We start from the raw sequence: 27,571 nt of genomic DNA, 5'->3' as shown, positions 1-27,571 counted from the left end.
CACCCATGCCCCCCCCCCTGGTTGAGGGTAACGTGGCTGACACCATCCCTGCTCAGCCCTTGTTGGACCTGCCCATTGTGGCACCAGACCTGGCACTGGGTGACTCCATGGCTGACTTCCAGGTCAGCAGGTCTAGGCCACGTGTGGCGGTGCACGTTGGTGTCACCAGCCCACGTGGATCAGGGGCAGCTATGTCATCTGCTGCCCTGAGTAGGCAAGGTGGGGAGGCTGCAGGGGCAGCTGCGGCTCCATCCACCCCAGTTCTGAGTGTCCCAGCCAGGACAGTGTTGGTCCTAGTCCATCCTGCTGACGTTCCCCCTGACTACATCACACTTCAGCTAATGCCTGCACCAAGTCCCATGGTGAGTGTTCATTCCTACACTCCTAGTCCACAGTCCACCGGGGCTCCTGCCCCTAGTGTCCAGAGCGGCGTAGGACACTCAGTATCACCACCACGTTCCAAGGGGAAGAGGAAGAGTGCTCGTCCAGTACAGGCTGATGCCCCAGACACGGCTACACAGTCCGGCCCACCAAGGAAGCCCAGCTTCAATCAGGCCGAACTTGATGCACTTGTGGAGTATGTGTCCGCACATGACAGCGAAATGGTGATTACTGCAGGATGCAAGACCACACCTGCACAACGTCAGGCACACTGGCAGACCATTGCGGAACTCATAAGTGCCCTTGGATTTGTGAGGCGCACAGCTAATGATTGCTACAAGCGCTGGAATGACCTTAAGCGCAGGGCAAAGAAAAAGCTGGCCTCAAGTCATGCCGCAACTCTAGTGACTGGAGGTGGGTCTCCGGCAGAGGACATAGAACTCACTCCACATGAGTATGTTGCTGGGACCTACGTCACGGAGGAACAGATCCAAGGCATGGGAGACCTGCCAGATTACAAGGCATTGTCCGGTGAGTGCACATGCATGTGTGTGTTATCCATGTGCATGGTGTGTGTGTGAGTGCTTCTGATTGAGTGCCAGGTGAGGGGGTGTGTGCCTGAGTGGTTTGGGTCACCCATGTGCTTCATCCAATACATTCTGAGCACCAGGATTTGGGTGTTGCAGTATCCCTTCTGGCAACAGTAGACATTCAGCCCAACCTCACGCCAGTTGCCCTTGAATTGTCATCTTGCCACAACATAGTTGCATGTTATTCTGTGTTCATTCAGGCTGATTGTCTGCATTCCACCACTTTCACTAGGCATTTCTCAGTCCTATTGTCACATGTGTGACATGGCTAGAGTACATGCCATCTGTGTGATGGCATGTGTCATGTATGTGTATTGGACATGCCAATCACAGGCCAATGTGTGATGGCACTGCTAGGCAGCATGCAGCAAATTTGTTGGTCTTCCATCTTGGTGTCATCAATGTGTGCCATTTGCCTCCCCTTAATACGCAGTGACAGTGCATGCATGGGAGGGTTATAGTCATGTGGTACATGTGTCAATGAAGTACTGTTTCTGTTGCTTCTCAGCCCTAATTGTGTTCCATGTTGCTAATGCCTGTTCCCATTTCTTTTCTTTCATGTCTTTGCAGGGGATGACACACTTGGTACTGCTGGGGTTGTGGAGATGGTGCAGACCCAGGAGGGGTCTCAGGCCCGACCGGGCACCAGTGAGGGACGTGGTGTGGTGGTGGGTGAGAACCCACGCTTGCTGCAGGCCGTCATCTCAAGGGGTGTCTCTGGCTGCACCTCCCCCGAGCTCTATTCAGGTGTCGATTCGGATGATGAGACCTATGTGCCGTCGCAGGTAAGTGTTTCTGGGAGGGATTCTGTACTGTCCAACCCACCTGCACCAGGGGTAGAACCCTCAATGGGGATGTCAGTGTTGGTAGGTCCGCCTTTGGTGGTTACGGATGCAGGGTCACACTCCGCTACATCTGATCCTGTTCCTGGGCCAGCAGATCAGAGGGGGAATGCATCCTGCAGCCTCAGGCAGTGCCGGCACAGCAAGGTGCAGTTTGCCTTGCCCCAGACAGGTGTGATGCCCGCCGACGCGGTGGCTGTACGCCACCTGGCAATACCGCATGGGAGCAATCCATATACGGTATGGCAAACCAACAGGCAGCATCAACTGAGATGATGGCTCAGGCCATGGATAGGGTGGCCACTTCCATTGTCCCCCAAGAAAGGCTAATTGAACAACTACAGCAGGCAACAGACTCCATTAGCCAGTCACACAGAGAGGACATGTTGGCGTCCAACAGGTACAGGCGGGCGGCACTGGAGACTCTGCGGGAAGCCATTTCTATTGAGTCCCAGGGCCACAGGGAAGCCCTGAGGGTGGAACTCTGTCAGCTCAGGGCAACTCTGGTTGAGCTTGAGGCTTCAGCTAACACGAGGACAGAACAGCAGCTGGAGTGGCTCACACGTACGCTCTCAGCTGAGATGCAGGCAACTAGGGCGGAGGTCCGGGCATCCCGTGAGTTGTTGCATGGGGACCTACGCACAATTATCCTCTAGAACCAGACCTTCCACACCCGCATGCTTGCTGCCATGGAGGACCAGACTAGGGCTTTGCGTGGGCTGCCTCACATAGTGCCACCACCTCCTGATGCAGCTGCAGAGGGTGAGGAGAGCGACAGCAGCAATTCTCCCACAATAGGGTAGCAGTGCAGTCCATGAGCCCATGGAGGTGGTTTTTTTTCGCAAGATCCACACAGGTGGGGTTTGGTGTGCACCCTGTCCTCGGACCTCCTGGGTGGCCTCCCCCGCTCCCCGTGGGCCCATTCATGGCCATTTTTGTTTTTTGATTTTTCTTTTTTTTAAATTTTTGAATCTTGATTTTTTTGACAGTGTGTTGCCTTGTGTGGCTCCCGTGGGCATACGCTGTATTGTGGCTGGGCACATGCAGGCTTGTCCTGAATTTGGGTCAGATGCTTGGGTTTGTGTGACACACACCCCTCCTGCTTCCCGTTTCCAGGGGCTTGCAAAGGGTGTGCCCAAGTGACATTGACTTACACGGTGACATTGGACTACCATTTGATGTGTGGGCAGTCTGTAGTCAATACTGTGTATACATTCCTAGTGCATATTGTTGTTGTATTGTACACTACATGGTGTATTGATATGTGCCTCTGCATCCATCTCATCCTCCTAATTTGCAGGTCCATTTCTCATGTCTTCACAAGGCGGTCTACTTTGGAACTGGAGTCCATGTTGTAAGCAGTGCACCTACACTCTTACGTGGCGCTAACACTGTATAGTTGGAAGTGTTCGAAGTGCTGGCATTATCAGGTAGTGACGCTACCAATTTTTTAAGTCTGTACTGTCATGTTTATGGTAGGTTGGAGGTTGTGTAGGTGATTGGTATTATTGGTAAGTATTTGGTAATGTGTGTTGTTGGTCCTGCATTACTGTGAGCATTTCATGTGTGGCCAGTTTCCATTAGGGACACTGTAGTTGGTGACATTTGGGTCATGTTGTGGGGATTAATTTGTTTGCTCTCACATTGCATGACATGCCATGGTGTGTTGTGTGGCCGTGTCGGGGAGGGGTTGGGTGACATGGCACTGTTCTCATGTTGTATTTTGCAAGTGGGTATTAATTTTTGCTGCATGGAAGTGTGTCTTTTGATGACACTGCATTGGTGGTGTTTGTGTAGGTAGGGATGCACACATTGTGACACTTCCAGATGAACAATCTCAGGTTGCTATGGTTCTGACAGTTGACTGTCCCTTAATTCATCAGAATTGTCAGATTGAGTCATCATTGATTGTCAGATGGTATGTGCCAGGGCTGTGTGCACTCCACAGGGGTGTGCTTTCTATGTGAAGTAATTACCCACCAGCTGCGTATGGGCTGCCTCACCCCGTGCCCTTTCCCCTCCCATGCGCAGCGGGCGTGCATGTGGTTGGGGATGTGGGGGCACCACCATGTCCACAGTCAGGCCCGGCGTGTTGCAACATTGTGCAGGACACATGCTGCCACTATGATCCTGCACACTACTGGTGGAGCGCATAACAGCTGCCCACCAGAACGGTCAAGGGAGCGAAAGCGTGACTTGAGCACTCCGAATGTGCGCTCCACTATGCCCCGTGTTGCAACATGGGCTGTGTTGTATCTTACCTCGGGAGGCGTGATGGGGTTCCGAATTGGCGTCATCATGTGTGTGCTCAGAGGGTAGGCACTGTCCCCTGGGGAGGTGGTGATGGGGATCATTAGTGGGGTATTGGCATTACTCTGTATCTGTCATGCATGCGTGTGCTGTGGCATTTCTACTCACCAAGCAGCCATGCATCGCCATGCCGCCCAGCTTCCATGTCCCGGTTTAGGGTTGACATCCTGTAAATGAAGCTGTCGTGGGTGGACCCTGGATAGTTGGCATATACTGAGGTGATGATTCCCTTGGCATCACATACTACTTGGACGTTGATGGAATGCCAGTGCTTGCGGTTTCTATAGATGTGCTCAGATGCCCTGGGGGACGTAGAGCCACATGGGTGCAATCAATGGCACCTAGCACTTTGGGGAATTATGCCACCCTGTAGAAATCCTGGCTGACAGCCTGCCTTTCTGCAGGTGTTCTGGGCAGGTATATGTGCCTGCAGACTGATGGGCGTGCAGTGATGATGGCCAACACCTGGTGTAGGCACCGTGACTGCGTGGCCTGTGACACCCCCCCACTATGGCACTTGTCTGCTGAAATGATCCAGTAGCCAAGAAGTGCAGTACATTGAGGACCTTCTCCAGGGGGCTGAGTGCTTGGGAGCACAGGGTGGGGGATGTGAAGTCATCCTCCCACTCACTGATCAGGTCGAGTATTATGTGTGGTGGAAACCTGTACCTCCCATACACCTGGTCATCAGGCATACCAAATAGTCTGGTTCTGGGTGTGAAGATTCTGGCCCTGACTATCCTTCTCCTCCTCCTGCGGTATCCCATGGCCACTGCTACTAGGAATGGTATATTCATCCTGGCGTCTGAGCTTGTTTGTTGTTTGCGCACTCTTTTATGCTGCGCGGGACGTGCGCCTGCATCATGCTGGCTTACGTGTTTCAGGATTGGTCCTTTTATTTTTTGGCGCGTTGTAGGCGACCGTGTAAATCTTCCCGCCCACCCCAGGAATACACGTAACACGCTCTCACAGGCCCAGTCGCGAGTAAATATTCCCGCCCACCCCTGGAATACACGTACCCCACTCTCACAGGCCCAGTCGCGTGTGGAACTTCACGCGCACACCAAAATACACGTACCCTGCAAATTCGTGCGTGGAACTTCCCGCGCACCCCGAAATACATGTACCCTGCTGGTATCGCGTGTGGAAGTTCACGCGACCCATAATACACGTACCCTGATGGAATCGCGTGTGAGACAACCCGCGCACCCCTGGAATACATGTACCCAGGCAAATCGCACGGTTTGGGGTGGGGGTGCAGGGAGACAGGAGTGGGGGCCTGGTGGAGGGTGCCCTACAGTGCTGGGGGGTGGGGGTGCAGGGGGACATGAGTGGGGGCCTGGTGGAGGGTGCCCCTGGATGCAGGGGGGTGGGGGTGCAGGGGGACAGGAGTGGGGACCTGGTGGAGGGTGCCCCTGGATACAGGGGAGTGGGGGAGCAGGGGGACATGAGTGGGGGCCTGGTGGAGGGTGCCCCTGGATGCAGTGGGGTGGGGTGCAGGGGGACAGGAGTGGGGGCCTGGTGGAGGGTGCCCCTGGATGCAGTGGGGTGGGGTGCAGGGGGACAGGAGTGGTGGCCTGGTGGAGGGTGCCCTACAGTGCTGGGGGTACAGGGGGACATGAGTGGGGCCTGGTGGAGGGTGCCCCTGGATGCAGGGGGTGGTGGTGCAGTGGGACAGGAGTGGGGACCTGGTGGAGGGCGCCCTACAGTGCTGGGGGGTGGGGGTGCAGGGGGACATGAGTGGGGGCCTGGTGGATGGTGCCCCTGGATGCAGGGGGGTGGTGGTTCTGGGAGACATGTGTGGGGGCCTGGTGGAGGGTGTCCTACAGTGCTGGGGGGTGTGGGTGCAGGGAGACAGGAGTGGGGGCCTGGTGGAGGGTGCCCTACAGTGCTGGGGGGTGGGGGTGCAGGGAGACAGGAGTGGGGGCCTGGTGGAGGGTGCCCCTGGATGCAGGGGTTGGGGGTGCAGGGGGACAGGAGTGGGGGCCTGGTGGAGGGTGCCCCTGGATGCAGGGGGGTGGGGGTGCAGGGAGACAGGAGTGGGGGCCTGGTGGAGGGTGCCCCTGGATGTAGGTGGGTGGGGATGCAGGGGGACAGGAGTGGGGGCCTGGTGGAGGGTGCCCTACAGTGCTGGGGGTTGGGGGTGCAGGGAGACAGGAGTGGGGGCCTGGTGGAGGGTGCCCATGGATGCAGAGGGGTGTGGGTGCAGGGAGACAGGAGTGGGGTCCTGGTGGAGGGTGCCCCTGGATGCAGGGGGTGGGGGTGCAGGGAGACAGGAGTGGGGGCCTGGTGGAGGATGCCCCTGGATGCAGGGGGTGGGGGTGCTGGGAGACATGAGTTGGGGCCTGGTGGAGGGTGCCCCAGGATGCTGGGGGTGCTGGGAGACATGCGTTGGTGGGCAGTAGTGCAAGGTGACATGTGGGTTGGCTGGGGGGCATGGCCATGGTGGATGGGCTGCCTGCAGGACATGTGCAGGGGTGCAGGGTAGTCCCCTGCGGTGTGGGCCACCTGCAGGGGCCGTAGAGGGTGTAGAGGGAACAGCTGGGAGGACCCACACGGCCAATTCACGTGTGGGACTCCCCGGCACCCCCAAAATACACGTAGGCTGCTGGATTCACGTGTGGAATTTGCAGCGCACTCGGAGTACACGTACCCTGCTGAAATTGCGTGTGGAACTTCACGCGCACACCGAAATACACGTACCCTGCAAATTCGCATGTGTAACTTCCCACGCACCCCGAAATACACGTACCCAGGGCAATCGCGTGTGGAACTTCCCGCGAACCCCGTAATACACGTACCCTGCTGGTATCGCGTGTGGAAGTTCACGCGGACCCATAATACACGTACCCACACGTACCCAGGCAAATCGCACGGCTGGGGGGTGGGGGTGCAGGGAGACAGGAGTGGGGGCCTGGTGGAGGGTGCCCCTGGATGCAGGGGGGTGGGGGTGCAGGGGGACATGAGTGGGGGCCTGGTGGAGGGTGCCCCTGGATGCAGGGGGGTGGGGGTGCAGGGGGACAGGAGTGGGGGCCTGGTGGAGGGTGCCCCTGGATGCAGGGCGGTGGGGGTGCAGGGGGACAGGAGTGGTGGCCTGGTGGAGGGTGCCCTACAGTGCTGGGGGGGTGGGGGTGCAGGGGGACATGAGTGGGGGCCTGGTGGAGGGCGCCCCTGGATGCAGGGGGTGGGGGTGCAGGGGGACAGGAGTGGGGGCCTGGTGGAGGGTGCCCTATAGTGCTGGGGGGTGGGGGTGCAGGGGGACATGAGTGGGGGCCTGGTGGAGGGTGCCCCTGGATGCAGGGGGTGGGGGTGCTGGGAGACATGAGTGGGGGCCTGGTGGAGGGTGCCCTGGATGCTGGAGGGTGGGGGTGCTGGGAGACATGCGTTGGTGGGCAGTAGTGCAAGGTGACATGTGGGTTGGCTGGGGGGCATGGCCATGGTGGATGGGCTGCCTGCGGGACATGTGCAGGGGTACAGGGTAGTCCCCTGTGGTGTGGGCCGCCTGCAGGGGCCGTGGAGGGTGTAGAGGGAACAGCTGGGAGGACCCACACGGCCAATTCACGTGTGGGACTCCCCGGCACCCCCGAAATACACATAGGCTGCTGGATTCGCGTGTGGAATTTGCCACGCACCCGGAGTACACGTACCCTGCTGAAATTGCGTGTGGAACTTCACGCGCACCCCGGAATACACGTGCCCAGGCCAATCACATGTGGAACTTCCTTCGAACCCCGTAATACACGCACATGCTATTTTTCACACAGCGGGTGTCCGTGTTTGTCGGTACCCCTTTGCACCTCATTTGTCCTAGAGGGCCACTGTATGGAGCATTCATCAAAGCTGTATATGGGTGCTTTTTGTTAGGGCACATTTTGGCGCACATTTATTTCAAGCGCAGGGACGCTACCACCTGCTTTCTTGTGGCGTACTTGTTTGGCCCTGTGCGTGTCTTTGCCCGTGCGCTGGTTTGCCCTATTCGATTCCATGAATACGAGTTGTAGGCGAGCGTGTGGGCGTTCCGCGCACTTGCCTCCTGTACTTCCCCCGTGACGCCCACATTTTCACGCATTGTTCCCCGTTCCGAGTGTTACGCCCCGTGTTCCGCCTACTTTTGTAATGTGCGCCGCGCTATGTGCGATTTTGCAGCGGCCGTGGTGCACGCCGTTGGATGACCTGTGCGCCAGCGTGCGCCGCACACTTTTTCAGCACACATCCAATATTTTTCTCGCGCACGGACTTCCATGAATCGATGTGCGCTGGTTTCCCTGCGATTTTCGCAGTTGCACTGCGATTTTCGCACTTTTACTGCGAATCGCACGTTTTGTCACCTCTGCGCGGGAATTTTCGGTGCACATTAATTCTATGAATCGGCTTGTTTGTCAGCGTGTCCCCTTGTTCCATCTTGCTTAAGTGTGCTAGGCAGGATGGTGCAGCCATTTTTTTTGTTGCAGTTTTGAGGTCCTGGTGCGCATAGGAGGCAGCGTAGCCAGGTTGCTCTTTCTTGCGCAAATGCAGCTTAGTGATGTGGGGCAATACCGTTGAGTGGGTCAGTATATCCCACATCACAAACACTTGCACATACAGATAATGCATGCAAACTTACACACAAGCACATACACACACACGCACACGCATATGCAAAACTCAGATTTCAAAGACACACAGAAAAAAATCATCTCATAAAAATGCAAATACAAAGAATGATTTGAGAAAAATATTTTTTTTAAGTATGCTTGATGTAAGAATAATGTATAAATGCATGGTTTCAGTAATTAAAACACTGCAATGTAAATAGAAAAAGATTTTTAAAAAAGGGAAATGCATCTGCACTGCTCACTTAATAACTAACTCATTAATAAGTGATGAGCTCGGCTTAGGGGGAAATGAATTGCTTCAAGCAATGCATTTTCTAGAAACACAGTAAAAAGCAAAGTGTTGAAATGGAAGTTTATGAAATGATTTGACAAAATAAAAGAATTTCTTCACGCAGAGCAATGATGCGCATATGATGTAACATTTATAAAGAAAAGGAAGTTCATATCTTGAGTTACTAAGGCTCTTTTAGGTGAGTGGATCAAGTGATCGAATGAGATTACTTCAGATGGTGATGTCTGAAAGCATAGAACGAACGGTGAATTAAAAATAACAACGACAAATTCAAGATTCAAAGATCAAGGGCACTTCCCTCCTTGCAATCTTCTTCGGTATTGCTGTCTTCCGCCTCGTATTAAACTGCCATCTTGGAACTGTTGCTTCCTCCTGTGCTTTGCCTTGATCAGAGTGTGCTTTCATGCCCTGCCTTCTATCCCTGTGGGGAAGTGTATTTGTATTTGTATTTTTTGATTTATTAAGCGCCTTACGCCAAAGCACTGTACAATTGAACAACATAATACATAAACAAACAATATAACAGTTGAAGCAAATACATTATGAATCAGTCAACAAAACAGTGAAAAGAGCAATTAACTGAAGGGGATAGGTAGGGAAGGGGAGAGGGAGTGGAAGGAGGGGAGTGGAGAAGGAGGGTAGGAGGAGGGAAGGGGAAGGGTGAGAGGGGGGAATCAGGAGGGGGGAGATAGTTAGGGGAAAGAGTAAGGAGGGGGAAGCAGGAGGGGGAGGAATTTCAGGGAGGAGAATGGAGGAGGAGAGATTTAAGGGAAGTGCGGAATGAGGTGAATGTGGGGGTAGAGCAGATAGCAAGAGGAAGGGAGTTCCAATGTAGAGGTGCTAGGAGTTGGAAGGAGCGGAAACTAGAGGAGGCACAAGGGGACAGAGGTACAGTGAGAAGGAAATGGTCAGCGAACCGAAAGGAACAGGAGGGAGAGTAGAAGGAGAGAAAGGAGGAGAGATAAAGGGGAGTGAGACCATGGAGAGATTTGAAATCAAGGCAGATAAATTTAAATTTAAGTTGGGAGTGAAAAGGAAGCCAGCCAAGGTAAGAGAGAGAGGTAGAGATGGAGTCACGGGTGGAAAGTAGACAGACGGTACGAACAGCAGAGTGGTAGATGGATTTAAGAGGGGCAAGATGAGAAGTAGGAAGTCCAAAGAGTAGGGAGGAGCAGTAGAAGATGCGGGAGAAGATGAGGGAGGAAGTCAGGTGTGTATAATGATCAATAATTGCCTGATGCTGCCTGACCATTGTAGTGAGAAATGTCAGGTATACGGCTCGGGTGTTAGTCCGTTTTCCCTCACAGTGAGTTGTCCGTGAGAAAGTGTTCATGTCGGAAAAGGGTGGGGGGTTGAGTCCCTATGTATCCTAGCTGGTAGGATGGGGCAAAGTTTTTACAGGGAAGGGGATACAGCGGCTTGCCATCCGGTGTCCCACTTCTACTCCCCAAAGACCCCCATCCAGGTGATCCTGACACAGTGGTCCACCTCCAGAAACTGGATCCAAAAGCGATGGCTGTGTCCTTGCCACCTGGATGACAGATCCACAGGGAGTAGCGGGCGAGACACCTTCAGATTACTTGCATACCCTTCACCTATGCGAGGTGGGTATGACTGGTCTTTGTCCATGGTCTTCACTTTGAAGACCTGGAAAAGGACAGGGATGAGATGCATCCAAGGACTCTTGCATACTCCACAGGTTTTTCCTCAACTGTACAGGCAGAGGTAAGGTGGCTTCATTGGTCTCATGAAAATAACCAACAAACTGGTTTTCTGGGGTTGATTCTGGTCTTATGGGTTCCTTATGTTTTATTGGAAGTTCATGGGGTTCCGTCCTTTCGCAGTCTCATATTGGAGAGTTTTGGGCATAGTAATTCGAGCACCATCAATCCTGGGGTGAAAACACTCTATAGGAGGGTGGAGGCTGCTGTAAAAAGGTGGAAAATGTATGGAAATTCCGTCCCACAATTACTTCTTCGGGAAGCCCAGGAATGATGGCTGAAGATATCAGACATGACTCTCCCCTGATGTTAATGTGCACGGGTATCTTGGGGTATATTTTGTTATCCCCATGTACACAGGTAACTCTAACTAGGGTAGCATTCTTGAGGTCTGTTGTTGTGACCAAGTGGCCCTTGTGGTGGTTTGCTTGTTACCTCAGTCAATTAACACTCTCACTTGTTTCCCATTTACCTGGGCCTTTTCATATGTGAAGTCAGCAGAAGACTGACATAAACATATGCTGAAAGTTTCCAGATCTTCTTCAGGTTCCTCCCACTCTTCTCCCTTTAAACAGCCTATTTCTGGACAGTATCTGGCCAAATTACCAGTTTCTCTACATGAAAAGCAGATAAGGGGTGGGGAGGTTTGCTACCTTTAGGTTCCTCCCTTTTACATTCTTCTCTACTTCTAGGGTCAAATCTTTTAGCTTCGATTCTTTCCTTCAGTATCCATTCCTTGATTTTATACTGCCCTCCTTGTTTGTCTACTACATGGGGCTGGGGTTGGTGGGTAGGTTTGTAAGCCTTCTGTTCCTCACCTTGATGTACCAAGTGGAAGGGTTTGGCTGCATCTGAGAGGTTTTGGGCAGTTTGAATGGCCATGGCTAGGCTAGGTCGATTTAATTGTAATACTGCCTTTTGCAGAAAATGGGGTTAAGAATTGGTGAATTGTTCTAAAGTATTCATTTCTACCAATTCTTCTATTGTCGTGTTATTAATCCAGATAGCAATGGTATTTTTAACACACTCACCCATTTCAAGGGGGGTTTCTCCAGGATTTAATCTAATGGCCCTGGAATTTTGCTGATAGAAGTTGCAGGCTTGGCTTACTCTTTTCAATAGCCCTTCTTTTATAGATATAAAGATGGCTCCTTGGGCAAGGTTAAGTAGTTGGTAGGTAGATTGTATTTCACCTTTCAACAGGAGACCTAAATAACACATTTTAAGATTATCTTCCCATTCTAGCTGTTCGGCTAATCATTTGAAATTCAGAAAGAGGTTTGCTAGATCGTCGCCTTCTAGGTATGGTTGAAGTATCCCCTGTGGTAGAAGGGGTCTGGCTTGCAACTGAACCAATTTCATCAGGTGTTCTTGAAGCCTAGCTTCAGCCTGAATTTGATGGATAGCCAGCTGGGCCATGACAGCTGCTAGTTCACACATTTCTACTGGTTGGGTAAGGGTTCCTTTGGTGTTTTTTTCTGAATCGGAAAAAAAACAGGTCTCGACTCCCTCAGATAAGGTTTTAAAGTCATCAGACCCTTCTGAGTCTGATTTAGATGGATTGGTCTGTAACCCTGAAGGACCTGGACTGATGGTAGCTGGGTATCAAAAAATAAAGTTTGGGAGAGGGAGGGTTTAAGGCACTAGGTCTAATGAAGGTGTAGGCTAGCCGTACATTTAATATTATTCGATCCCACTGTTGGATATCATAATGAGACAGTGGGAGTGTGTCTAATAACACTTGAGTTTTGAAAAACAAGTCTTGTCGACCAGTTGGGATATGTAGCTGAGAGAGCAAAACCTCTTTAAGATTGGATACACGATCAGAGTCAATGAGTTAAACGATTCTATTTTCCCCTTCTGGTGGTATACAACAATTATCAGCATGGATTTTCAATTTTTATCGATTGAGTCAAATCCCATTGCTGACACCACATGTAAGGAAGACATGGCATCAACAGTAAGACAGACACAAGTGAGCACAGTTCAAGGATGTTTATTGAACTTCAACTAAGAGTATGATCATTTTCTTTTAACATATTTTGCCTTTCAGTTGGATACCTAACAGAGACTTTCGAAGGAGCACCCACGTAATTCCGGACCACTCAGTCAAAGTTCAGTTTCTTGTCTGCTTTTTTAATTATATTTGCAATGCTTCCCACATATGCTCCATAGGCTGTTCTTTTAAATTTTCTTATACAATATTGCTGCTTGCAACCTTGGTTTCCAAACAGACCGGTCTGGTATCAGTCTCCCGTTTCCTATTCTCGAAGGCTCATGAAGGATACAGTCTTTCGGTGAAAAGGTCAAGGGCACTTCCCTCCTTGCAATCCTCTTTGGTCTTGCCGTCTTCTGCCTCATATTAAACTGCCATCTTGGAACTGCTGCTTCCTCATGTGCTTTTCCTTGCTCAGAGTTGGCTTTCGTGCTCCGCCTTTTATCTGTGTGGGGAAATGTGATGGAGGTCAGGTGTGTGTAATGATCAGTAACTGCCTGACACTGCCTGATCATTGTAGTGGAATATGCCAGGTATATGGCTCGGTGTTAGTCCATTTTCCCTCATAGTGAGTTGTCCGTGAGAAAGTGTTCATTTTGGAAAAGGGGCAGAGGGGATTTAGTCCCTACGTATCCTACCTGGTAGGATGGGGTAAAGGTGTTACAGGGAAAGGGATACCACTTCTCATGGTCCGGTATTCCACTTCCACTCCCCGAAGACCCCCCAACCAGGTGATCCTCTCGAACTGGTCCACCTCCAGGAACTGGATCCAAAACCAATGACCGTGTCCTGGCCACCTTGATGACAGATTCCCGGGGGACTAGTGGGTGAGACACCTTCAGGTTTCTCACACAATGCAAGGTTTGAACTGTTAACTTCCTTAACATATGCCTTTAGATATGAGTTTATCTATGTGGTTGCTTTCTCACAGCCACTTACCTTATTGTGGTCTGTGTACTTTCAGACCAATAGCATACGTTCCTCTCGTTGATTTCCTGTCTTAGTTTATTAGGGTCTGTAATTCAATAGTGTCTGAAAATATTTTTTTTAAACGGAAAATGCTTAGCATGTTCATGCCCTTTTTACTTTTCCAAAAATCCATTTAAAACACTGTGCTTCAGGGTGAGTGGCCTGCTGCCGGCAAAATGGTCGCGTAGCTGCGGAGCGCCAAGCCCTCAGTAACTCTATCTAGATAAATGGCCTGCAAACAGTAGCGCTGCGCGAGAAAGGAGTGGCTCTGTATATTGAGAAAACAACGGTGCGTGCACAGCTGTTCTCTGCGTGACCCGATGAGCTCGGGTGAGCAAGCATTGGGGGATCTAAGGACACCCGAGGGAGGGTGGATGCTGGTGCCAAAAATGGTGGCTGCGGCTCACTGGAAGGAACGCTGAGATGAGCGTTTATGAGACCAGCCAGAGGCAACAGCAGCGAATTCACTGGAGGCATACGAACCAACTGCATCGGGAGCAACTGACACCTGGGATGCGTCCATAGTCTGTAGTGTAAGGAATACCTGGGCTAGGAAGGCAGTGTGCAGGTGCTCTGAGGTTAACCATACACACGCCCTGAAGCCATGAGTTGGGATCGAGTGTCCAGGGCAGTGGAGGGAAGGCGCAATGTAGCCACAGTGGGTCACTGGACTGTGCAAGGTGGGGGATGAGAACAACTGGGACAGTACTGGATTGAGCAGAAGGAAAATGCTTTTCTCCACAATACACGCTTGGTACTGAGAGCATACAGGAGCAGATTAAAGGTCAGAATTCTTTGTTACTGCAACGTTGCTGCCCATATCATTGCCGCCCTGGTAAAAATCAACCGTGGTGCGGGAACGAGTGGCAGGCATACTGGTAACTCACCTTGAGGTGCCTGCTCAAGCAGGAATAGACCAGTCTGGAGGTTATCTGGGTCCAGAGGCGGGGAAGCCGGCACGCTAAAAACAGCCCCCACCTTCTCCCCCGGAGGGCCAGAGGATATGAGCGCAAAGCTGTAACAGATCAGGTGCACCGAGAGAGCGAAGAGGGGGCAAAAAGGACATCGATGAGGATTTGCTTCCACAGGTGAAGTGAAGGGAACAGAGGAGAAAAAAGTGTGTGCAAAAGAGCGTCTGTGGGCCAGCCAAGCCTCCAATGGAAATGGTGTCATCAAAATTAGACTTGATTGCACAGCAGTTTGTAAAACTGAATGAATCCGTTATAGGTATGGATGCCAAAGTAAGAGACACGCATGCTGAGGTACTGACAGTAAAGGCGGACATGAGCTGGCTGGGGAACAGGCTAACAGAGGTGGAGGAGAGAGTGGGGCATGTGGAGGAGGTGGCTGACAAGGTATATATGATGTAGACACAGCTACAGGAAGTGAGGGCGGTGCACAGAGAATTGGAGGATAGAAGCGGAAGATGCAATGTGCGCTTCTTTGGGTTTCCGGAGAAAGTGGAGGAGGGTGACCCAGTGGCTTCTCTAGAGAAATGGATGCTAATGACCTTAAAGCTTGAGCTGACCAGACCTATGGAGATATAGAGGGCGCACAGGATCAGAAGAAGGAAGGGCAGTAACACAAAAGCACCCCGGACGCTTATTGCGTGTCTGCTGTGTTACCAACAGGTCCGACAAATACTGGCATTGGCTACGAAAGGGAATCCCATGATGTGGGAAGGTCACAAGATCTACATATAAACTGATTATTCCAAAGACACCATGAAGACTAGGAAGACATTCTTGGTGCTCAGAGCGCAAATGAGAAAGCTAGACATATGGGATGGACTGCTAGACCCCGCCACAATCCCCATAACAAAGGGGCAGAAGACATTAGAATTCAGGGAGCGGGAGGCGCTGTGGGAATTCATGCAGGAACACACATCAATGGACATGACTCAACTGGAGCGCAGTGGGGAAGCGCAACACCAGGGGACCATCACTTGTGAAACCCAAGATGGGAGAAAATGGGGGGCCTCAGACAGAGTGCCAGCGTGCAGGCAAAAGTTGATGACAGACAGGCCCACTGCACAAAGTATGTCCCGAGGGGAAAGGCAGAGAGAGAAGTCCAGGTCCCCAATAAAGCCTCCTCTGTGAAGGACCAGAGAAGAAAAGAATCAGGGTGCAGAAGGAAAAAAAAGGGAGAGGTGGCGGAGAAACTAGACAAACCTGTTTGGGACACATGTGCAAGTATGGTAGCGGGGGTGGGCGAAGCAGAGATGAGTTTGTCTGGGGGAAGAAGGGGAGGTTTGGGGAACATGGGGAACACGCCCTTTGAAAAAGTATGGTAAAAGGAGGTGGAGGGGGTTACACAACATGTCACAATGGGGAGCTTGTGGCAATATCATTAGATGGGAGGGGGGTTATGAGACCATTGTGGTTGTGGGTTGATGTGTATAGTTACTCTGGAAATGGCTTATTACATGCCTTTAGGATGGACCACCCTTAGGGGCCAAGGCGGGAGGTAGAAAAGGACAGGAAGATGAGACCAAAGATGATTTGAGCGATTGATCCAAGGTAGCCTATAGACTTCATCATAGTAGGTGAGTGTGTCAGGGAGCATGTAAGACGGAGAGGTGATGGCCGATAGGCCTCTGAATATCATCTTGCTGAATGTAAATGGCCTAAATCACTGCGTCAAGAGCAAGAAGGTGCTACAGAACTAGAACGCAAAAAGTGCAGATGTGGCACTATTACAGGAGACCCATTAATTAAAGGCAGAGGTGGAGAAACTATGTCGGGGATGGGTGTGGAAAGTGTATCACAGGTGCAGAGAGTGAGGGAAAAAATGCACGGTAGCATTCTCGTAAGGAAATCCTTGCCTACCAGGGTCAGCAAGGTGTGGGCAGATGGAGAAGGCAGGTTGGTAGCGATTAAAATGCATCTAGGGGAGGCCACGTTCGTGATGGTATCAATATATGCACCCACATCAGACAAGCAACCCTTTTTCACGTACCTCACTAGAGTGGTCCATGAGACGTGCAACACCAACATAGTGCTGGGGGGGGATTGGAACTTAACCCTTCCTAGATAAGTCAGATAGGCATATGGATGGGCTAAAAAGGGAGAGGGAAATACTAAAGCAGGTCACAACGAACCATGGAGTAATGGACGCATGGAGATTAAGAAATCCCACATCCAGGGAACACACATTCACATCCTGCGTGCACGGAGCACAATCAAGAATAGATTTCTTCTTAGCGTCAAGGAGATTGGTACCTCACCTAGCATGGGGGAAATACTCCCAGGGTTGGCCTCAGACCACAACCCTGTCCTATTAGCGCTCGACACCACAGCAAACTGTACAGGCTCTAATAGATGGAAGCTAAATGTTAGCCTATTGAAGCATCCAAAAGACAAAAAAGGAGCTGGGGGACATGATAGAGGATTGTTATGCACTCAATGAGGACTCGGCAGAAAGGGCAGACACATTATGGACAGCAGGGAAGGCATATCTGCAGGGAATGTTGATTCAGAAGGGGGATCAGAAGAAGAAGGGGGATGAGGAGAAATTAACAGGGTTAGAATAGAGGGTGAATTAATTGACAGATAAATATGAAAAAGAAGGGTGGGCTTTTGCTGGTTCTACAGAAGGCTAATTTCCAAATCAACACATATTTCACTCAGAAGGCAGAATATGCCTTTTTTGAGTTTGGGCTTCCTACTATGAGCAGGGGGGGAGCAGGGCACTTGCTGGTGTTATATTTCTTATATATATATATATATATATATATATATATATATATATATATATATATATATATATATATATATATATATATATATATATATATAATTCAAAGACCTCTTCAATGTATTACTTCCTTATTATCTAAATCTAACTGAACTCTTGCCAAACATTACTGACCTAACATTCCTTGCCCAAATTCTAATCTATCATACAATTCTTTGTTCCACATTTTAAGCAACATGAAATACCTTTAAGTGCTTTATTAACATGCCGACAACAACCCCCCCTTACTTATCATTTTAATTCAACTTAACAATCAATAAGTGAATCTGTAAATGTGTACTTACAGTACAGCAGGTTTTCTACTACATCTGCTCAATTAACCGAGTTGGCTTTCGAATCATTCTACAAGGCCGACTCCTTGCAACTATATCCTGTATTTCTGAACTTACATTAACTTCTGAATTCACTAACCCCGACTTCTCTTGAACATGAACATCACCCACATTTACATATATATCATCTTCAGAAACAGAAAAATCCATCTCTTCAAAAACACCAGATACAGGTTCATCTTTAATGGTGTAGGTCTGTACCTTGAATCCAATTTCCGGCGTTGCCTTTGTTGAACAATAACAGACTCTCCCACTTTTAAATTGTTCTCACTTGACTTCCTTTTTTTTATCAGTCCACTCTTTACTTCTTTTCCTTTTCAACATATCTCTTTCTCTTATTTCTTCATCTTCCGCGGGAGTATAGTCTTCCATATGTGGAAGTCTGGTTCTGGGTTTATATCTGATCATCAATTCCGAAGGAGAATGTCCAGTCATCTCATGAGGAGTGTTCCTATAGCTTCTCAACATCTGGGATATAGCCTGAGGCATAGACATATTATCTACCACTGCTTTTTGTCTAGTTTTCTTTATAGTGTACATGAATCTCTTGACCATGCCATTAGCTTGTGGCCAAAGTGGAGTGATCTTTTGATGTTTAAATCCAAGATGTACACTAAACGTGTTGAACTCATGTCCTTGAAATGGTGGGCCATTATCAGTCTTGACTACATTTGGAACACCCCATTCACTGAATAACTCCTCCAAAAACTACGGCAACATGATGAAATGCAGTAGATACTATATGTTTTACCAGTGGAAATCTGGAATACTCATCCACAATTACTAGCAAATACCCTCCTTCCTCAAGTGGCCCAAAGAAATCAACTGCCACCCTATTCCATGGGCCATCAGGTAAGGATACCAACTGAAGAGGTTAAGGTTTTTTCTCTGATGCCGTCACCTGACATGCAACACAATGTTGTAATGTGTCATCATCTATAACATCCATGTATGGAAACCATACTTGACTTTGAAGAATTTTCTTTGTATTTGCAACTCCTCAGTGACCTTAATGTGCTAACATCACAAGTATTTTCCTCTTACTTTTAGGAGCTACTAACCTATTTCCTCTCAGCAATATTCCATGGGCTGTTACTGACAGTTCACTACTTATTCTGGCTATCCTTTCCAGATCTCTCAGGTCTACTGCATTCTTTCATAACTTGATCCTTGCTCCAACTTTTCCATTTAGGAGCTTTTGTAACTTGAATTGCCACCTGAATTGTAGGATCTGCATTAATCTTTTCAGCAAATATTTCTTTCGTGACAGCGGATGGTAATGCATTCAGTGATAAATATGACAAAAATTCTTCAGCCTCCTCTTGCATTTTGTTTTCACATCCTCCTTTTGGATGTCTCGATAAATAATCTGCAGGATTAGCTTCTTTCCCTGGTTTATGAATAATGTTATAATCATATTCCTGTAAACGAATTCCCCATCGTTCAATCCTTGGAGGCATCTTAATTCTAGGATTTCCAAATAGAGCCAGCAGAGCTTGGTGATCAGTTATTAAAGTGAACAGTTTTTCAATTACAAAATGATTACATTTTTCACAGGCCCATACTCCTGCTAAACTCTCCCTTTCAGCTTGGGAATATGCCTGTTCAAGTTTACTCAGGGCTCTACTTGCATACGCCACAACATGTCTGAGCTTGTCTTCTCTGGGTTCAGTTTGTGCTAAAATGGCCCCCAAACCCACTGTGCTTGCATCCACAGTGATTTCAGTTTCCCATTCCGGATTGAAGTACTCCAATTGTCTTTCACTGGCTAATTCTTTTTTTATTAATTCTAAACTTTCCTTGCATTTATCATTCCAATGAAACACTACCTCTTTCTTCAACAATTGTCTCAGAGCGTTAGTAATCATTGCATAATTGGGCAAATACCTTGCAGAGTACACAGTCATTCCCAAAAATGATCTCACTTCCGCCACATCCTTGGGAGGATCCAACTCCAAAATAGTACTCACTTTTTCTGGGTCTGCTTTGATCCCATTCCTTGAGAATATATACCCAAAAAATCGTAAACTACTTTTTTTTATTGCACATTTTGGAGCATTTAATGTTAATTCACTATCCTGAAGAATTTGGCATACATGTTCTAATGCCTCATCATGTTGATTTTCATCCACAGGGTATATCAGTATGTCGTCGCTGTAATTGAATGCATGCTTTACTGGTGCAATAACTCTTCTTATTGTTTCTTGAAATATTTCAGCTGCAGGCGAAATCCCAAAGCTCAGTCTCTTATATCTAAACAACCCTTCATGAGTCGTAAAAGTTGTTATTGGTCTTGAAGTTGAATCAATTACCAATTGATGATATCCTTGGTTTAAGTCCAATTTCGTGAACCTAGTGGCCTGATTCAGACAAATTATCATGTCTTCAATACTAGGTCCTGGGTGACGCTCTCTCTGTATGGCCATATTTGGGATTCTCATGTCCACGCATAAACGAAGACGACCGTCTGCTCTATGTACTACCACCAACGGAAATACCCATGGTGTAGGTCCTCCTTCAACATTTTCAATAATGTCATTTTCGATTAGTTGTTGTAGCTCTTGAGACACTCTGGCTTGCAAATGAAAACCAATCCTTCTGGGATGCTGAGGAACCGGACAAACTGATTTATCAATATGTAATTGTATTACACTGTCCTTCAGTTTTCCAACCCCTTGAAATAACTTTGGAAACTTATCCTTAATTTTTTCCAAGTCCAACATCTCTTTTTCCATGACACATACTTTATGATGACGCTGTGATGGAAACCCTTGTATTTTTTCTGTTTAGTTATATTTTACATCAATGAGCTGGAGTTCCGTCGCAGTTTTGCAACTGATAAGGCATCGACCCACAGCTGGAGTATTAATAGCATGCATGCTAACTGATACACTCCTTCCATTATGAATTAAATCACAATTAAATTGACCTTTTGATAATAGTGGTTGTTTAGCACCCCATTGATATATTTGAGCTCTTGATGGCCTTAACGGATACAATGTTGAAATCCTTTTATATGCTCTCTCACTCATTACATTTACCGTTGCACCCGTGTCAACTAGAAACGGTATATCTTTTCCTCCCAAATTCACAATTACTTTTATGACCACTTTATCATCTTCATTATTGTAGATCAGTTGTACATATTCTTTACTGTATCTATCATATTCTTGATATTGATATTGGTCTTTATTTACATTTTCTTCTCCTACTGGCGGGTTTTCATATGGATCTACAATCTGTATTCCTTCTTGACTCTGAATTTGGGATATTTTCACATCTTGATTCTGGTCAAAACCTCTCTACTCAGATGATTCTATTTGTAGATTATCTATTGCTCTAACAAATCCTGGCTGTTGAGCTTGTTGATTCACTTCAGATATTCCACTTGATCCTGTTACTTCTTTCTCTGGAAATGGTCTCACATTGAAATTTCGCTGACCATCATATCTCCTGTTCATTACCATTGATGTGTTAGGTATATATGCAGGTGTCATCATCCTTTCCCGAAACATTGTCTGAAAATGATTTTCTTGTCCACATCTGAAACACAATTGACCCATGGACATTGACCTTTATGTGGAAATTCAAAACCACATCTGCAGCACTGTCATTCCAATGGATTTCTGCAAAAACTGTTCCACCCATCCTGACGATATGTTGTTCCAGATAACCCACTGTCATATCTTTTTGGCCACTGTGCAGTTTGTCCTATGCCCGCACCAGTATCCAGTTCTTTTGGGTTTTCTATATTCGCAGCTTGAGTATCCACTCTCTCATATACTCTTGCTAATTCCAGCACTTCTTTTAATGGAAGCGGCTTCTTCAGTAGATGTTTCCTGAACCGGGATGACACACATCCTTCAATAATTTTCAGCCTTATGGCTTCATTGTCATTGTAATTTGCAAAATCACAATATGCTGCTTTCCGTTGTAATCTCAATGCAAAGTTTGCAATAGTCTCATTAAGACCTTGTGTACATTGATTGAATATGTAACTCTCATAGTCTTTGTTTGGTGGAATTATCAGCTTACTGCTAATTGCTGCTATCAAAATCTGATATGTTTCTTTCTCCTCTGGATGTATCGTTTAATTCTTGACCAACCAAATTTATTAAAATGTCCACTTTATTTATGGCATTTTGATTTCCAACTGCCCTCAAGAACTGCTCAAATCCATCTAACCATTCTTGCCATCTTTGACCTTGATCCTCTTGAGGTTCCAAACTGAAAGGATTTGGACTTCTAAAGTAACTGATTGGATTCATGGACATTAACATTCCAGACACACTTTGAGCAGAAATTGTGCTCGCATCCCCATTTGCATTTTCAGAAGACATTTCGTTCTATGTCTTTATATTTTCGTTTGCAGCAGTATCAGTTTCAGTCTTATTTCATGACAAATTTGTATCTTATGTCCTCTTTTCCTTGTGTTGCTGTTTGTCAGTTGAACTATTATATTAATTTTTTTATTTGTAGATTCCTTTATAACTTCTTGCTTTCATTTCATTTTGTTGATCTAAATGTATTTGTGATTTTTATTTCTAAACTTTCATTAAAGACATGCCACTGCCATATATTCTCTCACTCCTTTTGTAAATTCATGCAGTGTTGTATTGCCTATTTTTTATGCTGTTGCTTTTATGGAATGGCACTGAATCACCACAGTTGTCAGGTCCTCATTTCATGTTTCATTTCATCTCCTTCTGTTCTGTTGTCATGTTCAGTAACTAAGGCAATTTCTGTATTTTGACAAATGTTTTCAATTTTACTGAGTTCCACTTACACACTTTTATTCGTACCTTCTTATAATAATGTATTGTATCTATGTATTGCACTGTATTTTGTATTTGTCTATCTAATATTTCTTCACCAGTAACTCGCTTTAATATTTATTCTAATTCCGATCCTGCGTTATCTTGCTTTGAGTTACACTCGCTTCGAGTTACATACCGCGGCTTTGTTTATACGTTTTGCCTTGGTTGTCTTGACACCACCCTCCTTTTAAGATGGCCGCCGCACGTTTTTTAATGTTTTGGTGGGTTCTTTCCTCTAATATCCCCTCGCTTGTAGGCTCACGCTATAGTAAACAACTTGCCACTATGGTTGCACGTTATTTCACGCTTTGAGGTCTTTTCCTCTAAGCGTTTCAACGACGTCACAGTGTTTCCTTCTCTGTATTATGGCATGCCTCGCGCCTCGTTAAGTAACGTTCGGTTGCGCTCCGACTTTCAAAAAATGCCTTATTTTAGTAGCCTTATTACTGTCAATTATGTTATTCAATTTTATAAATTTCTATACGGAGCGACTGTCATATTAAACATTTCTTGACTATAGTTACGCAGCGCTCCTTACCAATTGTATCTTTGTTTTATTGTCCTCAACCAGCATTCCGTTTATATTTGCCTCCGTGCTACCTGCATGGTCTTCATGTGTTTGTTCATTGCCTTTTTTAAAGAAATTTTTTTAGGGTGTTCTTCCTTTAGATTCTTAGTATCTTGAAGTGGCTTCACAGTCTGTCGAGACTTGATTGTCGTGAAGATTGGAGGGGCCTCCGTCCCCAAGTACCACACAGGGAGAGATAATATGACTCTCTATGCGATCCTTGAGGCCACAGGTGGGAGATGCTGGAACACCGGAACCACATAGCACTGGAAACCCCAAGGCCGCTGTAAGGCAAACAATTATTAGTACAAACAATCACAGTTGCAGTTTACAGAACGGACTAGTACTGTTCAGAAAGAAGCTTACCGAAGTGTAGTAGTAAGGTCGCTGCTAACCACACAGGGGCCTGAGATACAGCTAAGTGGGGGCGTGTGAGCAGCACCTTCAGATGATGGTAATGGTGACTTGGAATGGTGGTCAGAGTAGTCACCAGTTGCTGAGCCCACCTGCAGTTGTTGACGTGGAAGACGTGGATACACGTAAGTTCATGAGAAGCGAAAATCAATCCAGGGAAGAACCAAAAGAAGTCTGGTATGAAAGTCCTGAGGTCAAAAACAACCAGATATCCACAAGAAAAAGTGCCAAATCCGAAGGAAAAGCCAAAAGAAGTCTGTAGTTCGAGGTCCGAGTTCGAGTAATCCACAAATCAAGATTGAAGAGCAAACGCCAAACAGAGTCGTGAAGAACAGCTGTGAAGCAATGTGTTGTTGCGGTAACTCTGCTTTTATACCGTTTGATTCCTAGTCACATGACGTACAACAGAATCACGTGATCGGGATCTCCTTGCCAATGCAGAAATGGATACAACCGGGACCGAATGTGACTTCTGCTGTGATGTAAGGTATGGACCTCAAGCTGCTCACGCGGCCCCGTCCTACATGTGTACCGGATGTTGGGATTGGACGTGCTGCGGGGCATGCTGCGGGGAGTCTAGCGGGCGTGTGGACATGATGCATGACAGAGCTCCCCCCAAAGGCCCACGGCCCCGTGGGCAGGATGGATGTTCAAGGTAAAAACGGGAAATGAGGCGAGGAGCATGAACGTCCCCAGCAGGGACCCAGGAACACTACTCTGGACCATACCCCAACCAATCCACCAGATACTGCAACCTACCCCTAAAAATGCGGGGACCCAAGATACCAGAGACCTCCTACACATCAGGGGTGTCCAAAGAAACAGGGGCAGGAGGAGCATGGAGGTGGGTAGGACCAGGGCAGGGTTTGAGCAGGGAGGTGGGAAAGTCAGGATGGATATGCCAGGCAGCAGGAATCTAAAGCCAATAAGCCACAGAATTGATCACCTTAGACACCACGAAAGGCCCAACAAACCAGAGCATTAGCTTGCGACAACCCGGACAGCGGAGGTGACGAGAGGACAACCACACCCTATCCCCCACAGAATAATCGGGGGCTGCTGAATGCTTTTTGTCAGCCGCGGACTTCAGGGTAGCCTGGCTTCTTGGAGATGAACAAGTGTCTGGGAATGGATAGTGGATAGATCACGGACACAGGCAGCAGCAGCAGGATTGCCAGAAAGGGAGAGATCAGGGAAAGGCAAGGTGCGTGGGTGCTGACCGTAAAGGGAATAGAATGGAGAAAACCTGTGGAGGAGTGCAAGGCGTTATTGTAGGCGAATTCAGCGAGGTGTAATTCGCGGAACCAGGACTGCTAATGTTGCACGTTAAACAGCGCAGGTATTGCTCCATAGTCTGGTTCACTCGCTCAGTTTGTCCATCTGTTTCTGGATGGTAGGCTGAGGAGTAACGTGCGTCTACCCCAAGCAATTTAGTCAAAGCCTTCCAGAAACGGGACGTGAACTGGGATCCTCTATCAGAAACGAATACGGTGGGTAACCCAAACAAACAGAAAATGGACTTGAAAAACAACCAAGCTAATACAGAGGCAGAAGGAATACCTGAGCATGGAATGAAACGTGCCATTTTTGTGAATGAGTCTACCACTACCCATATCGTGTCAAATCCTTGTACTCAGGGTAGGTCAGTCACGAAGTCCATGGTAAGAGTGTGCCATCGTCTTGGGGGTACGGGTAGGGGTTGCAGCAGGCCTTCAGGTCGTCCCTACTGTTTTTGCATTGGGAACGCACTGAACAAGTGTTCACATAACAGTCGACGTGCCGCTTCATAGACGGCCACCAGCACCAGCGCTTCAACAGAGCCAGTGTCCATCTCTGACCGGGATGTCCATTCATGGCGGTATCATGGGACCATTCTAATGCAAGGTTACGGCTGTCAGTGATGCGTAAAACTAGTCTGTTCTGCACAAAGGGTAGACTGTCGTGATACACAGGGTCCCATTCAGACAAATGATCAGGATGTTGACCCACCCAGGTACGGATAAAAGTCAACATGGATAGAGGTGGAGTGCAAAGGCAAATGACGTTTTGCCAGGTGCAGTAAAGTTTCGGGAAACACTGGTAGGGAAAACACGCCCAGGGGAATGGGAAAATGCATCGGCTTTCCCATGTGCCAACCCAGGTCGATGTTTGATCTGGAAAACAGATGCCAACAGACCTTGCGGCTATTGACGCACTTGAGAGAGGCCAGATCTTGAAGGTTGCAGTGATCCGTAAACACGATTGTCTGATGTTTAGCACCCAGGAGGTGGTGCCGCCAAACCTGGAACGCATCCTTTACGGCCAGTAACTCCTTTTCTATGACTGTGTAATGGATTTCTGTGGCGGTGAATTTACGGGAGTGGAATGCCACAGGATGTAAACGACCAGAAAAAGAGCATGCTTGAGATAGGACAGCCCCTAAAACAAAAGAGGAAGCATCCGCTTCCACTACAAAAGGTAATTCTGGGTCGGGATGTTGGAGGACCGGAGCAGTGGTAAAGGCGGTTTTTAAGGATGCAAAGGCTTTCTGGTGCTCGTCTAACCATAGGTACAGGACATGAGGACTGGTCAAAGCTGTGAGAGGGGCTATTATAGATGAGAATCCATAGATGAACCGTCTGTAAAAATTTGCAAAACCTAAGAATGACCGTAGGGCTTTGAGATTGGCTGGAGTTGGCCAGTCTCACACTGCTCTGACTTTTGAACGATTCATTGCCAAACCCCCTGGTGTGATGTGGAAACCCAGGAATTTGACATGGTCAACGTGAAATTGACATTTTTTGGGTTTAGCAAAGAGTGAGTGCTTCCGTAGTCGAGAGAGTACTTCGTGAACATGTGTTACATGTTCCTCCGTGTTTTGGGAAAATATGAGGATGTCATCTAGATACACGACCATGTACACATCCAATATATTGTTGAACACCTCGTTCATGAAACATTGGAAAGTGGCCGGCGCGTTGCAAAGCCCGAATGGCATGACCGTATACTCGTATAAGCCATAGCGGGTACAAAACGCGGTTTTCCATTCGTCCCCCTTGTGGATTCGAACCAAGTTGTAGGCTCCTCTGAGGTCGAGTTTCGTATACACAGAAGCATGTGTTAGTCAATCTAGCAAGGGTGTGATGAGGGGTATTGGATAGCGGTTCTTTACAGTGATAGCATTTAGGTGGCGATAATCCACACATGGTCGGAGATCGCCTTCTTTCTTGGGGACAAAGAATATTGGACTGGCTGCAGGTGAATTGGATGGACGTATGTGTCCTAGTTTTAGTGATTTCTGAATGTATGATTTCAGAGCTTGTTCCTCCGAATGGCATAGGGAGTATATGCGTCCAGTAGGTATGGAGGAATCGGGGAGCAGATCTATAGGGCAATCGTAAGAACGATGCGGAGGGAGGACCTCGGCTGTCCCCTGGTCAAAAACTTCCTGAAAGTTGTGGTAGACCGTAGGAATGCCCACAGCGACTGACACTACCACATGAGGACTGGATGTAGAATCCCCAGCATACTCCAAAGTAAGTTGTGCGACAGCACCCAAAACCTGTGAGGGTGTCCCGTCTCCTTCAGGCAAGGTGAGACAAAGGTTTTGGCATACTTCGGATTCAAAGTGTACTTGCCCCGATTTCCAATTGATAAGCGGATTGTGTTCTTTTAACCATGGAATACCCAAGATGAGACCAAACTGATGCATGGAGATCAAGTCAAAACATATGGTCTCTTTATGGATGGTTTGGATGATCAAGGTGAGGGGAGGGGTTTGTTGTTTGATGGGGCCAGACACTAAGCATGTTCCATCAACGGCTTGGACTGGTTCTGGATGTGATTTATTCACCAATGGGAGATTCAAAGACAAGGCCAATGTGATGTCGTTGTAGTTCCCAGTGGCCCCAGAATCGATGACAATGGCAACTGGGTGCGTGATATCTGGATTTGGTTTCAGAATGGCTTGTACAATAACGGGTCTTATGCAAGCAAAAGCCGTCCCTGA

This window comes from Ambystoma mexicanum, chromosome 8 (assembly GCF_040938575.1).
Source record: "Ambystoma mexicanum isolate Mex_15411 chromosome 8, UKY_AmexF1_1, whole genome shotgun sequence".
Taxonomy (NCBI): Eukaryota; Metazoa; Chordata; class Amphibia; order Caudata; family Ambystomatidae; genus Ambystoma; species Ambystoma mexicanum.
This window is presented reverse-complemented; position numbering follows the sequence as displayed.